Source organism: Bufo gargarizans, chromosome 5, assembly GCF_014858855.1.
Source record: "Bufo gargarizans isolate SCDJY-AF-19 chromosome 5, ASM1485885v1, whole genome shotgun sequence".
Lineage (NCBI taxonomy): Eukaryota > Metazoa > Chordata > Amphibia > Anura > Bufonidae > Bufo > Bufo gargarizans.
In genome coordinates, this window is record NC_058084.1 from 79,135,781 (window position 1) to 79,155,101 (window position 19,321).

The 19,321-nt window shown below is 42.8% G+C and overlaps 1 protein-coding gene across 1 annotated transcript in view; it reads left to right on the forward strand.

Annotated features, from left to right (window-relative positions):
- NECAB1 (N-terminal EF-hand calcium binding protein 1) overlaps positions 1 to 19,321 on the forward strand; it is a 281,579-nt gene that overhangs the window by 146,197 nt on the left and 116,061 nt on the right. The gene's annotated exons all lie outside the window — the stretch shown is intronic.

Genomic DNA, 19,321 nt, shown 5'->3' on the forward strand with positions numbered 1-19,321 from the left:
AATCCTGTTGAAGTTGTAAAAAACTTTTTAAAGTTAACATTCTCCCCCAGTATTCAGAGAGTCCCGATAGAGTTAAAATGTTAACTATGGATTTTATGGCTTTTTCTATTGGAAAATGAGCCCCCCAAAACCTAGGAAATAAACACACTCCATACCTGTTGACAATAACATGATCCTTTGTTATCCATGTACACCTTTACAATAGAGGTACTTAATGTGCTTATTCTATTCATTTATATACAGCGTACATATTCTGTAGTGATGTATAGAGACTGTTTTTACTCACATCAGACCCTATCCTGCATTCCAAATTAACCTATGTTTTTAACAGTCCTGGAAAACAGACAGGGCCGCCTGCAAAGGGTTGGGAAGAATTCTGGGCATTTTATGGGGCAAGCCTGGTGGCTTAAAAGTCTTTGTGAGGAATATGGATTATTATTTCATGTCAGCCATGTTCCCATACCAGCCATCAGCTGTCAGATAGCAGAGGTAGTGAACTCCACAGAGGGGCTCTGCGTCAAAGCCAAGCCAAATGGCAGAGAACCTCTAGCAGGCCACAGTTGTTTACAATTTCTCACCTCGATTCAGCCAGCCAGGAACCCAGCTAATGGAACAGGAAAAACCTCTCTGCAGGGGGTCTAGGCCATTCCCCAGTTCAATGAACATTATCAGACATCATGGAACCGGCGATTCATAAGGAATTATGAATCGCCCTTCCATCATAAACATAAACCAGATGCATATTTGTGTCCCTGTGGCCACGATGAACAGGCCCGTGGTCATAGTTTGATGGTGGGATGCCAGGGAGGGGAGATATGCATATCTCCCCACAGAAACTAAATAACGGTACCATGTTTGGACTCTACTGGTAGCAGGAACACAGGTGGATCCATTGGTCCCAGAACCATCTCCCTACGACATTCTGGTCTGGAGCCATGAGTTTTGTGACTCATGTGCTGCCAGCCCAGCAGAGGGGGGTGGACCCCTCCAGAAGTCGGGAGGAGCCGGCTACAGGTTAAAAGGCTTGTGCCAGCAAGCGGGCGTGTCTTTCTCTGAAGGGAGGTCACATGTGTTTAGAGGGACCTGCAACCAGCTGACATCACTGCTTCCCATGTGGCCACAGCTAAGAACTCATCACAGCCCAAAGGACTCCTATACCTGGTAAACTGACTTTTTTGTGCTTAACCCTGTTTGTACCACGCCATCTGTATTTATAACCTCAGACCACTGTATATATTCTTTGTGTGCATAGTGTTAATTCTAGTGAGCCCTTAAGGCGGTTAAATATATAATTTAATCTTGTGCTGTCTTGTATCTCGATCACGAATCCCCATGTCTGTGTTTCGGCCTATTGTATACGCTACCGCGGGTTGGTTTCTTACCCTATATAATCCCGTTAGCAGACCTGGCTTATATCAAACAAGAAACTGGTGGCAGTGAAAACTAAAGTGAAATGGCTCTCTCAGCTCGTCAGGGTTGTGAGCGAGTGTCTCCAACCCTCTGCCTCTCTTGGCCCGCGTGGACAGGAGGCAGCTGTGTAAACTGTACCAAGACTAACCTTAACCGCTCCTCCAGGAGGAAGGAACGTCACACCTTGGGAACCAGTGACCATACCGTATCTCGCTGGCTCTAAGTATTTGACGTCCGACGTCAGTCTGGGTACGGTATTCGTCATAGTCTTGAACTGTGTTGGTAGCTATGCCATTGTAAGCGTTCAGGGGCCAGTGTAAAGGCAGTAATATTTCAGGATACTTTAATTATGTACTAACATGTAATTTTTGATGATAGATTGCCTTTCTATTTCTATTTCGATTTTTTTTTTAAATAAAATTGAGAGATCTTTAAATATAAACATATTGTCCAAACAGTGCCCATATAAATATGAGTATAAAGGCGGGTTTACATGGGCCTAGGAGCAGCCGATTGTCAGGAAGGAAGCGTTCCTTCCCATCAGGCGGCTGCTCGCTCAGTGAAGGAGACCGCTGCATTTATATGCATCAGTCACATCCACAGCAGAGGTGTAGCTATAGGGGGTGCAGAGGTAGCAGTTGCTACTGGGCACAGGAGACTGAAGGAGCCCAAGACCCTTGTTCTACATAAGAAGACACCGGTATTATAGAAAGTGCATGCAGAGGTCACTGTACATGGAAGGGATAGATAAGATTGACAATCGCCCATTGTGAATGGTGGATCCAGTCTTATCTATACACAGAGGTGATATCATTACAGGCCGCATTAGAATGAGTTAACTGCAGTAAAGTGATCTGTACAAACCAAGAAGTGGTGCCCATTATTAGCCATGGTGGCCGGTGCAAAAACTGCAGGATTTTTTGTTTCAGTTTAAATATAAAAAGTGACATGGAACATTAAAAATAACATCATCAAACATAAAAAAGGGATTTAAACAGCAGGTCATTTTCTGATGACACATTCCCTTTAAAGTGGAACTCCCTCAAAATGTGATGGGAAGTGTTGGCTATATTTCCAGCCAGTGATTTATTCCTAGTCTGATACAATCTTACTGAAAACTATAACTTTCCTGAAATACGGACACAGCTATGTGTATGACTCCTGACATTAGTAATAAAATAATACTTTAGCTAGCATGAACACGGGAGCACATTTTGCATTGTAAATATTAAGAAAATCTTCAAAAATTGTTAAGTTTCTACTACCCTTTGCCGTGAAGCAAGTTTTTACTCTCCCGTTCAGGTCCTTCATTGTGTACAGAGAACCGCAATGTGTTCATTTAAATGTATTCAATTTCCAACTAAAAATAACCCGGCTTGTCATGTGCTTGGAGAAGTCTTGTAATTATAAAGTAAGTTGGATACAGTTCTGCAAAGTAATTCAGACGTTAATTATAGAGAAGGAGTCTCAACAGAGCTGATAACCTGATACAGCAAATATCCTGCTGGCTGCCAGTAAGATAATAAGACTTCTTAATAATAAAACTGCTTTTTTAAATGAGAAAGTAGCAACCAAATGTCTTGTACTTGACCCATCCGGCAGCTTTGCATAATCTTCCTCCTAAGCTCCTAGAACAGTACTTTGAAGGACTACGTGATGGCTGCCATTCTAGGCATATAAACATTGACAGCACCCCCTTATTTTCCCACTTTTAGGGTTTCCAGTTTTGTTGCATAGGTCCAGTGACGGGAGATAAAGACATATAAAACCGTCTCCAAAAGTCTAGGTACATCTTTGTCAAATTACAGGTTTTGATCATTTTCAAAGTGAAAAATGAAAGAGGTAGATTTATTAAAGCCTTTGCTACATTTAGGGCATAATATGGCGCACTCCATGTTTGTGACATAATTTGCGACTTTCAGGGCAAAAAAAAGTGGGGTTTAGTGGGAGGGGGTGGAACTTCCCAGTGCTCATAGCTGACAGATTTCAAATTATGGCGCATGGTTTGCGGAAGATGCATCAAACTTATTAAGAGTCCCATGCCTCTTAAAGGGATTCTGTCATCAAGATTTTCGATTTGGAGCTGTTCATATCATCCTCTCAGTCTCCATTATCTAATTAAAAATATACTAGTTTTACCCCCACCTGTCCTTTCATTTTGGATAAAAATAGGTTTTATTAATATGCTTACTAACATGCCCAAGGGGCTGTCCCTCCAGCCGTTTGTGCCCAGCCGCGCCCCTTATCTCGTAGCCCAGCGCCGCCCCACTGCTAATTATGCACTCCTCTCATCGCCGATGGTGTGCCGTAATCTCGCGCATGCGCCCTAAATCCACTGGTCAGCGCCCGCGAGCGAAGTGAGCAGACAGCTGGTGCATGCGCGCTTAGTTGGCTGAGGCTGCTGCCAGGACACCGCGCGGGCGCTGACCAGTGGATTTAGTGCGCATGCGCGAGATTACGGCGCACCATCGGCGATGAGAGGAGTGCATAATTAGCAGTGGGGCGGCGCTGGGCTACAAGATAGGGGGCACGGCTGGGCACAAACGGCCGGAGGAACAGCCCCTTGGGCACGCTAGTAAGGTAATTAGCATATTAATAAAACCGATTTTCAAAATGAAAGGACAGGTGGGGGTAAAACTAGTATATTTTTAATTAGATAATGGAGACTGAGAGGATGATATGAACAGCTCCATATCGAAAATCTTGATGACAGAATCCCTTTAAGGTGGTTATTTCATGATTAAAGGGGCTGTCTCACTTCAGCAAGTGGCATTTATCATGTAGAGAAAGTTAATACAAGGCACTTACTAATGTATTGTGATTGTCCATATTGCTTCCTTTTCTGGCTTGATTCCTTTTTCCATCACATTATACACTGCTTGTTTCCATGGTTACATCCACCCTGCAATCCATCAGTGGTGGTCGTGCCTGCACACTATAGGAAAAAGCGCCGGCCTCTCTAGTGGCCAGGACTGAGGGAGAGCTCATAGGCTGGTTGCTTTTTCCTATGTAACTTTCTCTACATGATAAATGCTATTCTCTGAAGTGAGACGACCCCTTTAACCCCCTTGTGCATTCACTTGAGAAAGGTGGACAGACAAATAAGGAGAAGAAAAAACAGCAGGTAGCGCTATACAGATACGTTCTGTTGCTCATTGATTTACGTTGATGTACGTTGGCTAAACACGCTGATTTTAGCAGGATCGGCTAACCATGCATGCGCATTTCCTGACTCTCCTCTCAATGGTAGAAGTCAAGGGAGAAAAGGGTTGGCACAATAAATTTCAACCCACCCAATCCTCTTGTTTTTGGTGTAACAGCGGCTGCTGTGCACCGCTGTTCCCCTGCTTACTGCCGCGGTCTTGGGCGCTGTGTTCAGCGGTGATCTGCTGCCAGTGCTTCCCCATTCACCGCTGCAGTCCTGGGCTCTGTCCTTGCAGGTACTGTTTGTTCTGTGATCGCTCCATAGTGTTGCTCAGCCCTGGTCACTGCATGCTTGCTGCTTGTTCCCTGCAGCACTTCCTTAAGGGACGACGTGCGTCACTTCCTGTGCTTTATGAGTTAAATCATGTGACCTCGCTGACCAATCCTAGCCCTCCTGCACATATATAAGTGGCTCAGCCCACTTCTCAGATGCCAAGGTCCTTGTGTCCTGCTAAGGTTGCTGATATATTTGCTTGTGTTCTTGGACTCCGCTACCTGTTTGATCCCTGCCTGTTTGCCTTGACTCTCCTGTTGCCGATCCGGATTGCCTGACCTGTACCTGTGCCGCCTGCCCTGACCTATTGCCAGTCTGACCTAGCCTCTGCCTCATCCTTCGGTCCTGCACAGTTGCTCCTGGTTTACGACTCGACCTGCTGACTACATCTGTACCTCTGGTACCTTGCTCAGGTACCTCCTGGTCCGTCTGGACCAACTGCCTCGTGTGCCAATCCTACTCAAGAGGTAGCAACCTGGTGTTCCTCTCAGGAAAGTCTATCGCCACCATCAGGGGTACTGTGAAGATTGAGGGGTTCACTTAGACAATGCCCTTAGAGGAGGTAGGAAATGTGGCACAGTGGGTTTACACCCGCTGGTTCGTGACATTTGGAGAGATTAGCCACTAGCATTAGTGTCTGGCAGAAGCTTTTTCCCCTCTTCCATTAATAACACATGCATACTTCTCCGAGCCAAGTATGTATGTGTAAGGCCCCTTTCAGACGAGCGAGTTTTCCACGCGGGCGGAATGCGTGACACGAACGCATTGCGCCCGCACTAAATCCGGACCTATTAATTTCAATGGGTCTGTGTACATGAGCGTTGTTTTTCATGCATCACTTGTGCATTGTGTGAAAATCACACAGCCCTGGCCCCATAGAAGTGAATGGGGCTGAGTGAAAAACGCATCGCATCCGCAAGCAAGTGCGGATGCGATGCTTTTTTAACCGATGGTTGCTAAGAGATGTTTGTAAACTTTCAGTTTTTTATCACGCGCGTGAAAAACGCATCAATGCGCATTTCACCTGCATGAAAAAACTGAACAACTGAACGGAATTGCAGTCAAAACTCACTGAACTTGCTTGCGAAATGGTGCAAGTTTCCCTGAACGCATCCGGACTTAATCCGTATAGTTTGTGTGAACGGGGCCTAAGGAGTAAGCGGGAGAGATAGCTGTCAACAAAATGCTCGTTTGGCCGGCTTGTCTTCCGAACAGGTACCCTAAAAGTACAAAGACCTGCCAGGTCATCTCCATTGCAGATGCGTTATCACACAGGTCTTCAAGCCCTCTCCGATACAATAATGTAATATAAATATTTTGGCAAATATTACCGAAAGCAGCAAAATATTGAGAGTTGAGGACAATGTCAAAGTATTGACCGAGTGTATCGCTACTAAGGGTACTTTCACACTTGCGTTAAAGTTTTCCAGTATTGAGTTCTGTCCTAGGGGCTCAATACCGGAAAAAAAATTATCAGTTTTATCCTAATGCATTCTGAATAGAGAGTAATCCGTTCAGGATGCATCAGGATGTCTTCAGTTCAGTCACTCTTACGGTATTTGGCTATGCTGCAGTATTTTCTCCGTCCAAAATTCCAGAACACTTGCCGGAATGCCAGATCCAGCATTATTTTCCATTGAAATGCATTAATGCCGGATCCGGCACCAAGTGTTCTAGAAAAAGGGATCCGGTTTTCCGGTCTGCGCATGTGCAGACCTTTAAAATGCCCAAAAAAAAAAAATACCGATACTTTTTTCTGGATGACACCGGAGAGACGGATTCGGTGTTGCAATGCATTTGTTAGATCCGTCTACAAATACTATCCGTTTGCACACGGATTTCCGAATCCGGCAGGCAGTTGTGTGAAAGTGTTAAAGTACCCTAAACCCATTGTCAACGCTCACGCAGTGCTTTTGTACGTCTGTTCTTTTCAGTCTGTGCTTCTTTACAATTATTTCAATTATTTTCGAGCCAATAGTTTGAAGTATTTGTTACAGAGAGAAAAGCAGAAAGGTAAGAACAACTCCACGATGTCTATTTCATAGAAGGGGCATTCTGAGAAATGACAATGAACATAACAAGTCAAGCTGTTTATCGCAGAGGGGGAGGGGGAACAATTCAAAGTAAGAATCATAATGTTACAAAGAAAGCCTTACAATGTGCGAGAAGAAATAAAAGATACACCATGTGCTCATCCAAAGAAGAAAAGGAAAACTGCTGAAGCAGAAGTTTTAGAGTCTGAGCTGCAGTCTTCCCTGTTTGATGTAGAGTGCTTGATATTAATACAATATATTAAGGAGAAATCGCCTAAAGTTAAACTGCTAGGATTGTTACATAATGAACACGAGAAGAATAATAAATTATTTCTTTACCAGTCTACTTCCTGGCAAGACTTTCTGCTTGCTTCTAAGGAGCTCAGTGCCATAGAGGTGGAAAATGCACCTTACAATATCTTTGCTGTAAAGGTCTTAGAAAGTAGTCAGAGGCTTCCATTATCTGTAATGCTCTTATGCCACCACATTGATTGCCAGATCCAAGTTTTACTCGAGTTTGGATTTTTTTTTTTGATTTTAGAAAATGCAGTAACCTTGTGGTCTACCACTAAAGGGTTAATACCAAGTTCATTACTAAAGTGGTAAAGTGTTCACTCTGATACTGACTATGATCAATACACTGTGTAACCCACAAAGGCTACTAGGTATAGGTAGGAAACAGTTAACTGGCACTTTATGAGTATTAGTTGCTGGGTTATGGGTTGGTCCTATTTTCCTCTGGTTAGAATAGAGTCTGCTAGGAAGCAAGCTTGCGTGAAGACTTGTTTAGTGTGTGCTCCTGCCAAGCAGGCCAAGACAAATCCTGCTACAGGAAAACACCATTCCTGTGAGTGAAAGCTGCCATAAAAAGCAACTTTGATAAGGATTAACCTCTGATTGAAAACAGCATTCAAATACTGCAGATGGTTGAGGACCATTGAGGCTGTGCTTGGACTGAGTCAGTAAAGGTAACACATTTATACAGTACGGATTTAGACTTTACTGTCTCTGGTTTGGGTTATTTACTTCTGGCACCCTTCACACTTCTGATACGGACTAGCCACCCAATCTAGGACTGCACCCCAGAGTTGGGCACTGCAGAGAATTATTGAGGAATTACATGCCTTTGGTCATTTTGGAAAGATTGCTAGTGACTATAAGTAGAGAGACTCAGCGTAAATCACCATCATAATAGCCACCTTCTATATTCAGCCTTTTTGGAAAAGCCTACTCTGTGAAATACTTCAGGACTGTGCCTCCTGCATGTATTTGTACTATTACTCCCATCAGACAGGAGGGCCCAAAAATCCAGTGTATGCCCTGAGGAGAAGAAGGGTTGCAGCCCTCTATTCAGTACCTGAGAGAGCTACCCTGAGTTAGGATTAGCTACCATGAGGACTACAACCACCCACATTGCCTCATCCGCCACTCCTATCCTTTCCACCATCACGCCTCTGCTTAGGGGCCAGCGCACAGCACCAACTGCAGTACCAGGTATACTACCTTTAATGCCAGCCCTTACTATATATATCAGGAGTTAACAAAATATTACAGGCTATTGGCACCAGTTAGTGTACATCAAAGGGTTATATGCCAGTTTCAGAGTTCTGGGACCCGCACCTATACTTATAACGGAGCCCACAAAGTGCTGGAAGGCACACTGCACATGCGCAGCTGCCAGCCATTCATTTATGTGGGACTGTTGAAAATGGCTGCTGACTGAGCTATTTCCGTAAGCCCCACAGAAGTGAATAGAGCGGTGGCCGCACTTGAGAGATGCGCTACCCATTCATTTCAATAGGACTTTTTGAAAATAGCAGAGCATGCCCATCTGGTATAATTAATCAGTTATGCTGCATCTGCGTTCTTAGCCTTCATCTGTCGCTGGAGGTTAGGTACACACATGCATCATGTTATTTGTAGTACTACTTTGTTTCCATGTTACTCTATTACTAAATAAACATTTATTAAATATATAGAGTATTATAGCATTACCTTGCTCTTTTGTCACTAATGTTCATTACCACATATATATTGTTCAAGTGTAATTTTATTTTATTTTTTTGAGACACAGTGAGAGATTTGGTCTGGGAAAACAGGTATTTTCCTCACAGCATGTGCTGCTGGGCTGATTTACAGCCAGGTGAGGTCAAATACCGGACCAGATTTTAAATGCCGGTCTGGGTTTTGGCAGCACCTGGCTGTCCTTAAATAGGCAGCTGGGCTCAGAAGCCAGCTCTCTGTGTTGGGATCTGGGAGCCTTGTATCTGGATGAAGGCTTGCTACCTGTTTGGTGTGAAAACCGGTTGGTGCTGCTATCAGCAAGGACTCTTTGAGGCAGAATTGCCACACGGTGTGAATTTCCACCAACACCGCAAGGTGACTTTTTGTTTGAATATAACTGCTTGTTTTGTCACTTGCCTAAAGTGTGAATAAAACACTGAACTGTTGTTGCCTCTATACTGCATCCGCTAATCCTGTCTACCAGAGCAAAACCCCACAATATACACACATTATGTTACTTGTAGTACTACTTTGCCCACAATACAGATGTAGCAGGGTTAGCACTCAAGCTCTTAACTCAAATTTCTTAACTCATTGCGTTATTTTGAGACAAAAGCCATTGAAAAGCAATTGAAGGTGTTTGCTTGACGCATATAGTTTAGATAACACGTCTCATAAATCATGAGTGTTAACTCTACTACATCCATATATTTTTGCTTGCTACCATGTAAATATGAACAGAACATTTACATATATTATGTTACTTGTAGTACTACTTTGTCTTTGTTATTATTTTTGCATGTCGCCATACAGATATTGGTTAACTAAACGCGTGTATTATGTTACTTGTAGTACTACTATGTCCTTGTGCCATTTCCACCTGCTTGTGTTTAGCTAGTTATGCTGCATCTGTATTTTAACCTCACCTTGTGTATGTAATTGATGGAGGTTGGGCTCGACTCCATGCCATGAGTAAGACCACAGTGTGTGGTTGAAACATGTCAGCTCTGGAGTGGGGCAGGAGTAACTGGAATTTGAAACACGATTGAATAAACGATAGGATTTCACCTGATACGCTGGACCATAACTTTTCTTCTACATATTCTGATGTCTGGGTGGACGGAAGGTCCGCTGAGTATATCTCAAGATTGGTGGGAGGGCCTCTCTCTTCACCGCATGACCTCTATTTATACTAAGCAGTATCTACTTGCTTTTATCATGTCCCATGGCTGCACAACAAATCCATCCTGCATTTTCCCACGACCTCTGGCCAGGCTAGAATTCTGATGCAGCCATTTTTTTAGAATTAATGTGTTTCACAAGTGCCATTTCAGTAGCTCTTTTGACTTCAGGAGTTATACACTTTAGATTATTCTATCAAAGTGGATTTAAAAAATATACTGTATATTTATTTCATTTTGAGAATAGAGGTGTCACGTACCGACTACCGGGGACCAGACCAGCCCAACACGTCACGTGACAAGGGTTGCAAAAGCCCTCACACGCTGTTACGCCCTACGCCGGGCCGTAACTTGAGTATAAATCGCCACCTGAAGCCTGCAAGCACACCCACACACTAACACAAAACTTCCACTGCCACCACCCGTCAGTTATAAGGTCGACAGGACACCCCTGAGTGTTCCACTCGCAAGCAGACACCCACACGATAGCAAGCCTCACGGAAAAACAACATACGGCCTCAGACTGCACACACACAGTCTGCATGGAGCTAACAGGTTCATAAGGTTACAAGGCAAACCATCAAACTTTTAGGTTTAAGGTATTAAAAATGGACAGCACTTGGTTACAAAAAAAGATTACCAAAAGACGTACATAAATGGCAAACAATTGTAAAATAAAAAGAAAACAAAGAAAGTTTTAAAACATAACATTTGTGTGGTAAAAGTCCTTTCCTCCCAGAAGATTTGGGCAGAGTAATGGTGCACAAACCAATTCGTTTGGATCTCCCACTTTGTAACACCCAAATATCCCAGGAATCACATTTTTATGTTTTTCCTCCGGGGCAGGCCTGAGGGATATTCTCACTCCCACCTCTGACTCAGCCCCTCTGGGCCAAGCTACATTACCCATGCAGCCTGCCCCCCTGTCCATCTAGGGAACAGGTAAGAAAATATCAAAAATATAGTTTCCCAGTTGCCCTGGTGAAGATACAGACTCCAGCCCTTCTTCACAATTCATATCTCATCGTTTCGAGTCCTAGCATATCAAATGAGACACGTCAAGGACGCTCGGAAGATGATATCCTTACTTAAGGAAGATGAAGGCGAGTTAATACGTAGAGAGGGAGATCGAAACCTACTATTGAAGGACAAAGTGCAGGACTGCGTAAAAACTATTGAAAGAGACTGCACACATGCCCCCCAAAAAATCCCGATAATTACCACATATAGTGAAGGGGCAGCAATCCTTAAAAGAATTGTCAGAAAACACTGGGAAATGATAGGTGATAGGATCCCTAAAAATCCTACCTTCATATTTAGGAAGGCTCTAAATCTGAGTACTATGGTAGCGCCCACTGTGAAACCACCCCAGAAAAATAAATTGAGTCATCTAACACATAAGTGCTTCTTCCCATGCAAACTGTGCAATAATTGTAGGAAAATTAAATAAAATTCCCCATTACAGAAATAGGGGACAATCTTCATAAATATAAAATTAACCACTACATCTCATGTAATACCCGTGGAGTGATATACTTTATCAAATGTCCCTGTCTTAAAATATATGTGGGCCGAACTAAACGGGAACTAAGAATTAGGATAGGGGAACATCTTAATAATATAAAGAAGAAGTATGACGGTCATCCCCCTCATTACGCCTAATATCATGCAGGGAACTTCACTGGTTCTTTTTTTGGGGGTATTGAGAAAGTTAAAATAAATACGAGAGGCGGAGATATTATTAAACAGATGTTGAGATGTGAAAGCAAATGGATATTCAGATTGAATACTCTGGTACCAAATGGCCTAAATCGGGAGATGGAATTATTCGCATTTTGAATAACCATCATTGGAAAACCTATGGAACTTTGACTATCGTCTGCTGAAAATAAGTGTATGTTACCATCTATCTATGTAGGACCTTATGCAGGAAATCTGATGAGGTAAACTATAGCAGTTGCCATGGGGACCGGGCACCTATTTAAATCCAGAGTACAAACATGCCAATTATCCCTGACAAAGAAGCCCGTAGGCTTTGAAACGCGTAGGATCGCTTTTTGGTCTCTGGATCGCTCCGTAGGTCTGTCGTGACGTCACGCTACACGCTCCGGAACCTCGTACCAACACAAGCTCCCTCGCGCGCACGCCAGCCACCGGCCGGGGCGGCATACGCGCTCTGAGGTTGAGCAAGAAGCACTGCAAGTTACCTCCATTATACCTCTGGACCGGATATCTGTTATACACTCTACCAGACTGAATCATTGTCCTACTGGAACAAGGTAACCGCGAACTAACAATAAAATCAACTAATCATTTATCCCCCTTTTTTCCAGCGCTGGTACCATACATTAGTTTGTTTATCTTTGTGAAATTTTTTGGGATCGGAGCAGCCGATATCCTTCCAGGTACCTAGCAGCGGCTCTATCTGCCTTAGTGCATATAGAGATAATTACACAGCGACAGCGCAGGCACAACCATATACAATTAGAGTTGATACGTCATGTCTGGTGTCCATGCGATGCCCCCACCATACCAGAGGTGATGAGATGGGTTTTGGAGACGTCAGCCCCATCCTGAACAAGTTATGAAGGATTACAACTTATTGTTCATTCATTGGTATGAAGCCCCCATGCTGACACACAGCGCTGGAGAGTCTGCTGTCCCCTGCCCTGAGTCTGACCAGCAAACGGGCCCATCCTGGTTAGCATCTCTGTGCTAACTAACCCCCCGGGGAGGAGTTTGCTGTTTTCACAGGTATGAGGCAGACATCTCGGCACTATATGCAGCCTTAAACCAATTCATCAATGGCTGCTGGCAATACAAATACATAAATACATACTGTATATGAATGTGAATTACACTAGACTATGTTACACTACGACATATACCCATAAAACATATAATATCACAGCAAACATTATAACTAGGAATAAGGTGGTCCTTTTTTCTGACAAGAGGTCTAAGTGAAACATCTTGCGTTTAAATGTTTCCTGCAAAAACATGTAAAAAGTTGTCGCATGTAGAGGCCCTTTACACTGCCCGAACATTGCTGACAACAGTTCAAGGAACGCTCATTAGCAATGATCTGCCTGTGTAAAGGTGCTGTCGATTACCCGATGAACGAGTGAAATGTATTAGCGATCGCTCCTCCCCATACTGTGGAGGAGATCGCTGCTCAATTGAGCAGTGTAAAGGGGCACCAGACCATCATCTGGAGTAAAAAAAGGATTAATTTCCAGAGGTGATCAGGGCCGTATTTGCAACAAGGCACATGAGGGCACGTGCCTAGGGCATCGGGAAGGAGGGGGTGACACTTCATAGAGGAAACTAATGATTTATGTTGATTCTTTCACCTCAGTGCTGCTCTCAGGTCTCCTTATCACTAACTTTTGTTTATTGTAACTACAAGTCAGGAGATTTAACCCTCACACTGCTTACCTACCACTAATGTGACAGTAAGGCAGTAGTATGGGTTAAATTCCATGATTTAACAAAATATAGAAGTCAACCAGTTTAATCAGTAACCCTGATGAAGGGGAGTTCCATTCATGAAATGTGTAGTTGTAACCTGTGTAGGAAGGCACGAGGGGCCGTCATGGATGGAAGGTATGTGTCACCGAGATTCCTGGCCTCAGTGAGGTAAGAGCCGGTAGTTTTAAGTGTCAGCGGCAGCTAGTGCTGACTGACACTGTTTTGTTGTTAGTATGGCCGTAAAGTCGATCCGGGCCGGCTCTTACTGGGAGTAGCCAAAGTGCTGGGTGGGTGGCTTCTCCCCACGCTCCAGGCCAGGTCTTTTTTGGCCTATATAAAACCCAGCCAGCAGTCTCAGCTGGGTGAGGTTTATCCTCCATCTGACAGAGAAGCTGGGGAGTCTCTGTGTTTTGGGATTTGTGAACTTGTGCCGTGCTAAAGGACTGAGAGCTGCATGTCGGGAAACAGGCCCCTAAAGCCTGCTGTGGACTGCGGATGGAAAACTGCTAACCAGGTGAAGATTTTGTTCTATGGACATTGCATGGTGTGAACAAACACCAAGACTGTGAACGGTCATATTGTTTTTCCTTATGTGTGAATAAACACCGAACTGTTTAAGTTAAAGACTTTGTAATAGACTCTATACTGCGTCCGCTAGCCTGTCTACCAGAGCGAAACCCCACGCCTGGAAGAGAAAAACTGTTTAATACTACTTGCGCTGGAAGTTCTGCCAGCCTCATATCTCTGCTGACTTCTGTATCTGCCACTCTTGGAGACCCACCTACTGTATTAAGTGAAGCTTGGGAGGAAAATCAGGAATCTCATAGCTGGATGATGCATGCTATGATTTTTCTAATGATGGCATGCACCATCTGTTGCTGGAGATGTCTTCGGACTTGTGCATTAGGTTTATATTGTACTGGCAGCTGTGTAAGGGTAGATTTAGATGTTTTTAACCACACAATTGCATTAAAAAAGGCACTTAAAACCACATTCAGTTTTACTGTGTTTGCTGTGGTTTTGTGATGTGCTATGCATTTTTTCCAGGTAACATAAATGTATTTCACTTGTATAAACTGCATGTCCAATAACCACATGAAAAAACCACAGCAATCACAGCAAAACCAAGTGCGTTTTCAACAACCTTTTCTTATGTAGATACTGTATACCCTCAATAGACAGCTAGAGCTGAGAAAATAGGGGGCGTGAGAACTTAACGTGCCTAGGGCAGCACGAACTGTGAATACAGCTCTGGAGGTGAGTTGTGAATCTGAGAGCTCTACATCTGGAGCTGGTCACAACAAATATGAGCAAAATCAGAAATTTCATCCAAATCATAAAAAAAATTGTTAACTGCCTGAAAAAAACTATTAAAATTAAAATGTATTTTTTCTTAATATTATTTATTATTACATGCTAAAACCCTTAACATTCTTCTGGCCTGACTGACCTGATTAGACTTGCATGGCGAGACACAGAAAAGCGGAGGGGTAGACAGGGGATTGCTGCTAATTACTCTAAAACATCTTGTAACCACTCAACACCCTTTTAACTGGTGTGTCTTCATTACGAACATTAACAAAGGAAAGCCTGCTTCCCAATACTAGCTCCTGTGCTCTCCGGCCTCCACTGCTCCGCCTGGGTTCCTGGATATAAAGTTCTTGTGTAAAGCTGATGCAGCCTATGTCTGGCTGCAGTGATGACTTGATCCCCTTGCATCATGTCAAATGGTCATGTGACACAAGGGTCACTTCTGCAGTCAGCAATTGGCTGCAGCGGCATCAAACCTGAAGTTTACAGTCAGAGACTCGGACAGAGCATCAAAGGCTGGAGAGGGAAGGAGCCAGGAGCCAGCATCAGGAAGCAGGTAAGTAGGCTTCCCTTCACAGGTCTGCCCATGAGGGGTGGTTTGACAAAATATACCCCCCCCCCCCCAAACCCAAAAAAAAAAAAACATCCACAACCCCTTTAAGAAATTGATGTTCATGGAACATAAGGACTCAGTTTATGTGTTAGAATCATCTTCTGGAATAGCCTGACACTGTAGACCAATACAGTAAAGTGACAGCCAATCACTGGCTAAGGCAGGTCACTTCTGCAGCCAGTAATGGACATAATTGAAAGGGATCAAGAGATAGAGAAAGTAAGGTGACCAAAGATGCACAAAACATGACGCCAAATTGCGAAAAAAGAGGTGATTAAGCCCAAAAAAATTGTCTATCCTACACTTCATAATTCCCATAGACTTTCAGCTAACATCTGAAGGTAGTGTTTTTACCATTAAAAAACGCACCAAAAAACACAGGTGCAAAAAAGTGGAAAAAGGTAAGTACCACGGCACTCTTAATACTTCGGAGGATAACTTTATGCTACTTGCTCAAGACTCATATGCTGAAGAAGGTCAGTAATTGACTGAAACATCAATAATATATGTGCATTACTGGATATAACTTTATGAATTGATCTGGACCTGATGTAATATATGCAAATATATGTACAAATAAAGTTATCCTCCAAAGCATTAAACTGGTTGTTCACTTCAGCAAATGGCATTTATCATGTAGAGAAACTTAATACAAGGCACTTATTAATGTATTTTGATTGTCCATATTGTCTCCATTGTTGGCTTCATTCATTTTTCCATCACATTATACACTGCTCGTTTCCATAGTTATGACCATCTTGGAAGCCACCGGTGGTAGTCGTGCTGCACAGTATAGGAAAAACCACTAGCCTATGAGTACACCCACAGTCCCAGCTACCAGAGAGGCTGACACCATGCAAGCATGGGCACCACTGCTGGATTTCTGGTTGGTCGTAACCGCTGGATTTGAGCAGTTTTTAATGTGATGGGAAAATGAATCAAGCAGCGAAGGAGGCAATATGGACAATCACAATACATTAGTTAGTGGCTTCTATTAACTTTCTCTACATGATAAATGCACACTATAGGAAACAGATGGTACCATGGAAGCACGCATAGGCATGTATGCGTAGCAGCTCCCGTATCATGTGATGGAAAAATGAATGAAGCCAGAAAAGGAGGTAATATGGACAATCACAATACATTATTAAGTGCCTTGTAATAACTTTGTCTACATGATAAATGCCATTTGCAGAAGTGAGACGACCCCTTTAAAAGAAGCACTCCCACACATAAGACGCTATGTTAGTTGGAGAGTCAAAGTGTTGATCACATGACACAGCCAAGGACCAGAAGGGGGTGCATAACTCACTAATACATTTACAGGTAAGATTACCTTTACTACAATTTATACCATGTACCTTTCTAACAGGCCAGAGAATAAAAAAAATGTAGGAGTGCTTATAACTTATTTTAATTATTATTACGTTTCATAACATATTCATTTTACAGTGTCAGGTAGAAAAATAAGACCTATTTAGCCAAAAACCTTCAACATCTAGCATAAGTGAAAAAATAGGGGATTTGAACACTGGAGCTCCAAAAATCATAGAAGGAGAAAATGTTACTTCTAATGACCATGAAAGAACTGGTAGGCCACCAAAAATGTCAGCTTTAGATTAACAGCGCTTAAAGGGTTTATCCAATCCTATAAACTGCCCCCCCATATGCCGGGCCCCTCACATTGAATATACTTACCTGGCTCGCCGCTCCCTGCTCCGCTCCTGGTCCACAGCACCTCCGCTGCTGCTTCTCCCCGTGCGCGGATGAAAATATCTGGTGTTGGGGGGAGCAGCCAATGGTAGTCGGGGACGAGCCTCCCTAGTGTCACACGGGGAGAAGCATCAGTGGCGGTGCGGGGACCATGAGCGGCGTGGGGAGCAGGGTAAGTATATTCAATGTGAGGGGCCCGGCATATGGGTGGCAGTTTATAGGAGTGGATAACCCCTTTAAAGCTTCCATGACAAAAGGAATCTCCCCTTTGTAAAAGTCTCAGATCTGAATAAATCAGATTTCTAGATAACTCAATGCTACAGGCATGCAGGAAAGGGGAAGCTACCATTACTAAGAATTACTAAGAATTGGTTATAGGCACTAGAGCAATGAAGCTGAGAATCTGAGATGTGGAGTAAGTTTTTATGGACTGATGAGCGTAATTTCAAAATCATTGGAAATAACAGAAGACAGAATGTATACCTCCAAGCAGATGAAAGAATATGAATCTAGTTATCAGTTGAACGCTCGTTTTGGACTACCCCACACACATTGCGTGGTCAGCCAAGCGTATTTTGAGATTATTCTAAATAGTACAATTGGAAAAGGACACTGTCTGACACTTCTTTTGGCAATTTATCTCCCAGAGGACAAAAGATTAAACATGTTGAAATCCAACTGCTCGAATCTTGACTCCCTCAACATCTGCCATCAATGGAAAATTGGGATGCCTCCATACACAATAAATGGTCGTCTGGTCCCACTGAAACTGGCAGGTTCAGTCAACATTAATCTAATATGTATATCCAGATTTACCCTTATCTACATATCTCAGTAAAATATGGTTTAAGGAGCGAAAAGCTAAATATGACTGAGTTTACCTTGGTAGAAAAAATAAAACGTAACTTTTACTTTAATGATAAGATAATCATTAAAGTAAAAGTCACGTTTTATTTTTTCTACCAAGGTACACTTATATTTAGTTTTTCATACCAGAAACCACTGAGGTGAATTTTAGGTCACAATTGACCTTTCAATAATTGTGTGACTCCAAGGTTTGAGGAGCATTGCAAGTATAGGGTGGTATGCAGTACATTGAGAAAGTCTTCAGATCCTTTCATTTTTTTCACAAAAAAAAATCAAAATTTTCATTATTCACTCAATACCCCATGATGAGAAAGTGAAAATAGAAAGTTTGAAATCTTTGCAAATTTATCGAAAAGGAAAAACAAACATATTGTATTGACACAACTATTCAGACTAATGATGAGCGAATCAATTCTACCGATTTGTAATTCATCCTCTACGTTATTATAATAAGATTTTCCCCTGGTAAGCCAATCAACGCTCCTCTGGGTTTCTGGGAAAAACTATACAAAACTTAGCACATCTTAAATTTCCTGGCATTAGAATATTTTCCTCAGAAACCCAGGGTGCGTTGCCTGACCTACAATACTCCACACACATACTAAGCATACTTGGAGCTCTCCTTAATGAGAGAGCATCCCCAGACAATGCATAAATATTGCCTAGAAATCCAGAATAGCATACTAGTGCTCAAAAAAAATTTTTTTTATAAAAAATCTGCGAATCTGACCTGAAACGAATTTCAAGACATTTGGTCATCTTTAATTCAGACCATTTACTTAGTACTTAGTTGAGGCACCTTTACCAGTGATTACAGCTTCTAGTCTTCTTGGGTATGATGGTATAAGGTTTGCACTCCTGAATTTTGAGATTTTCTGTCATTCTTCTCTGCAGATCCTCTCAAGCTCTGTCAGGTTGGATGAGGACTCTCGGTAGACAGCCATTTTAGATCTCTACAGAGATAGTAACATAGTAATATCGTTTGTGAAGCTAAAAAAAGAAATATGCCCATCCAGTTCAGCTTAATTATCCCACAAGGTTGATCCAGAGGAAGGCAAAGAAAAATGAGGTAGAAGCCAAATGCGCCTCATTTTAGGGGAAAAAATTCCTTCCCAACTCCAATCAGGCAGTCAGAATAACTTCCTGGACCAACAACCCTTCTCTAGTAACTAATAACCTATAATATTATTACACTCCACAAATACATCCAGACCCCTCTTGAAGTGAGTTTACCATCACA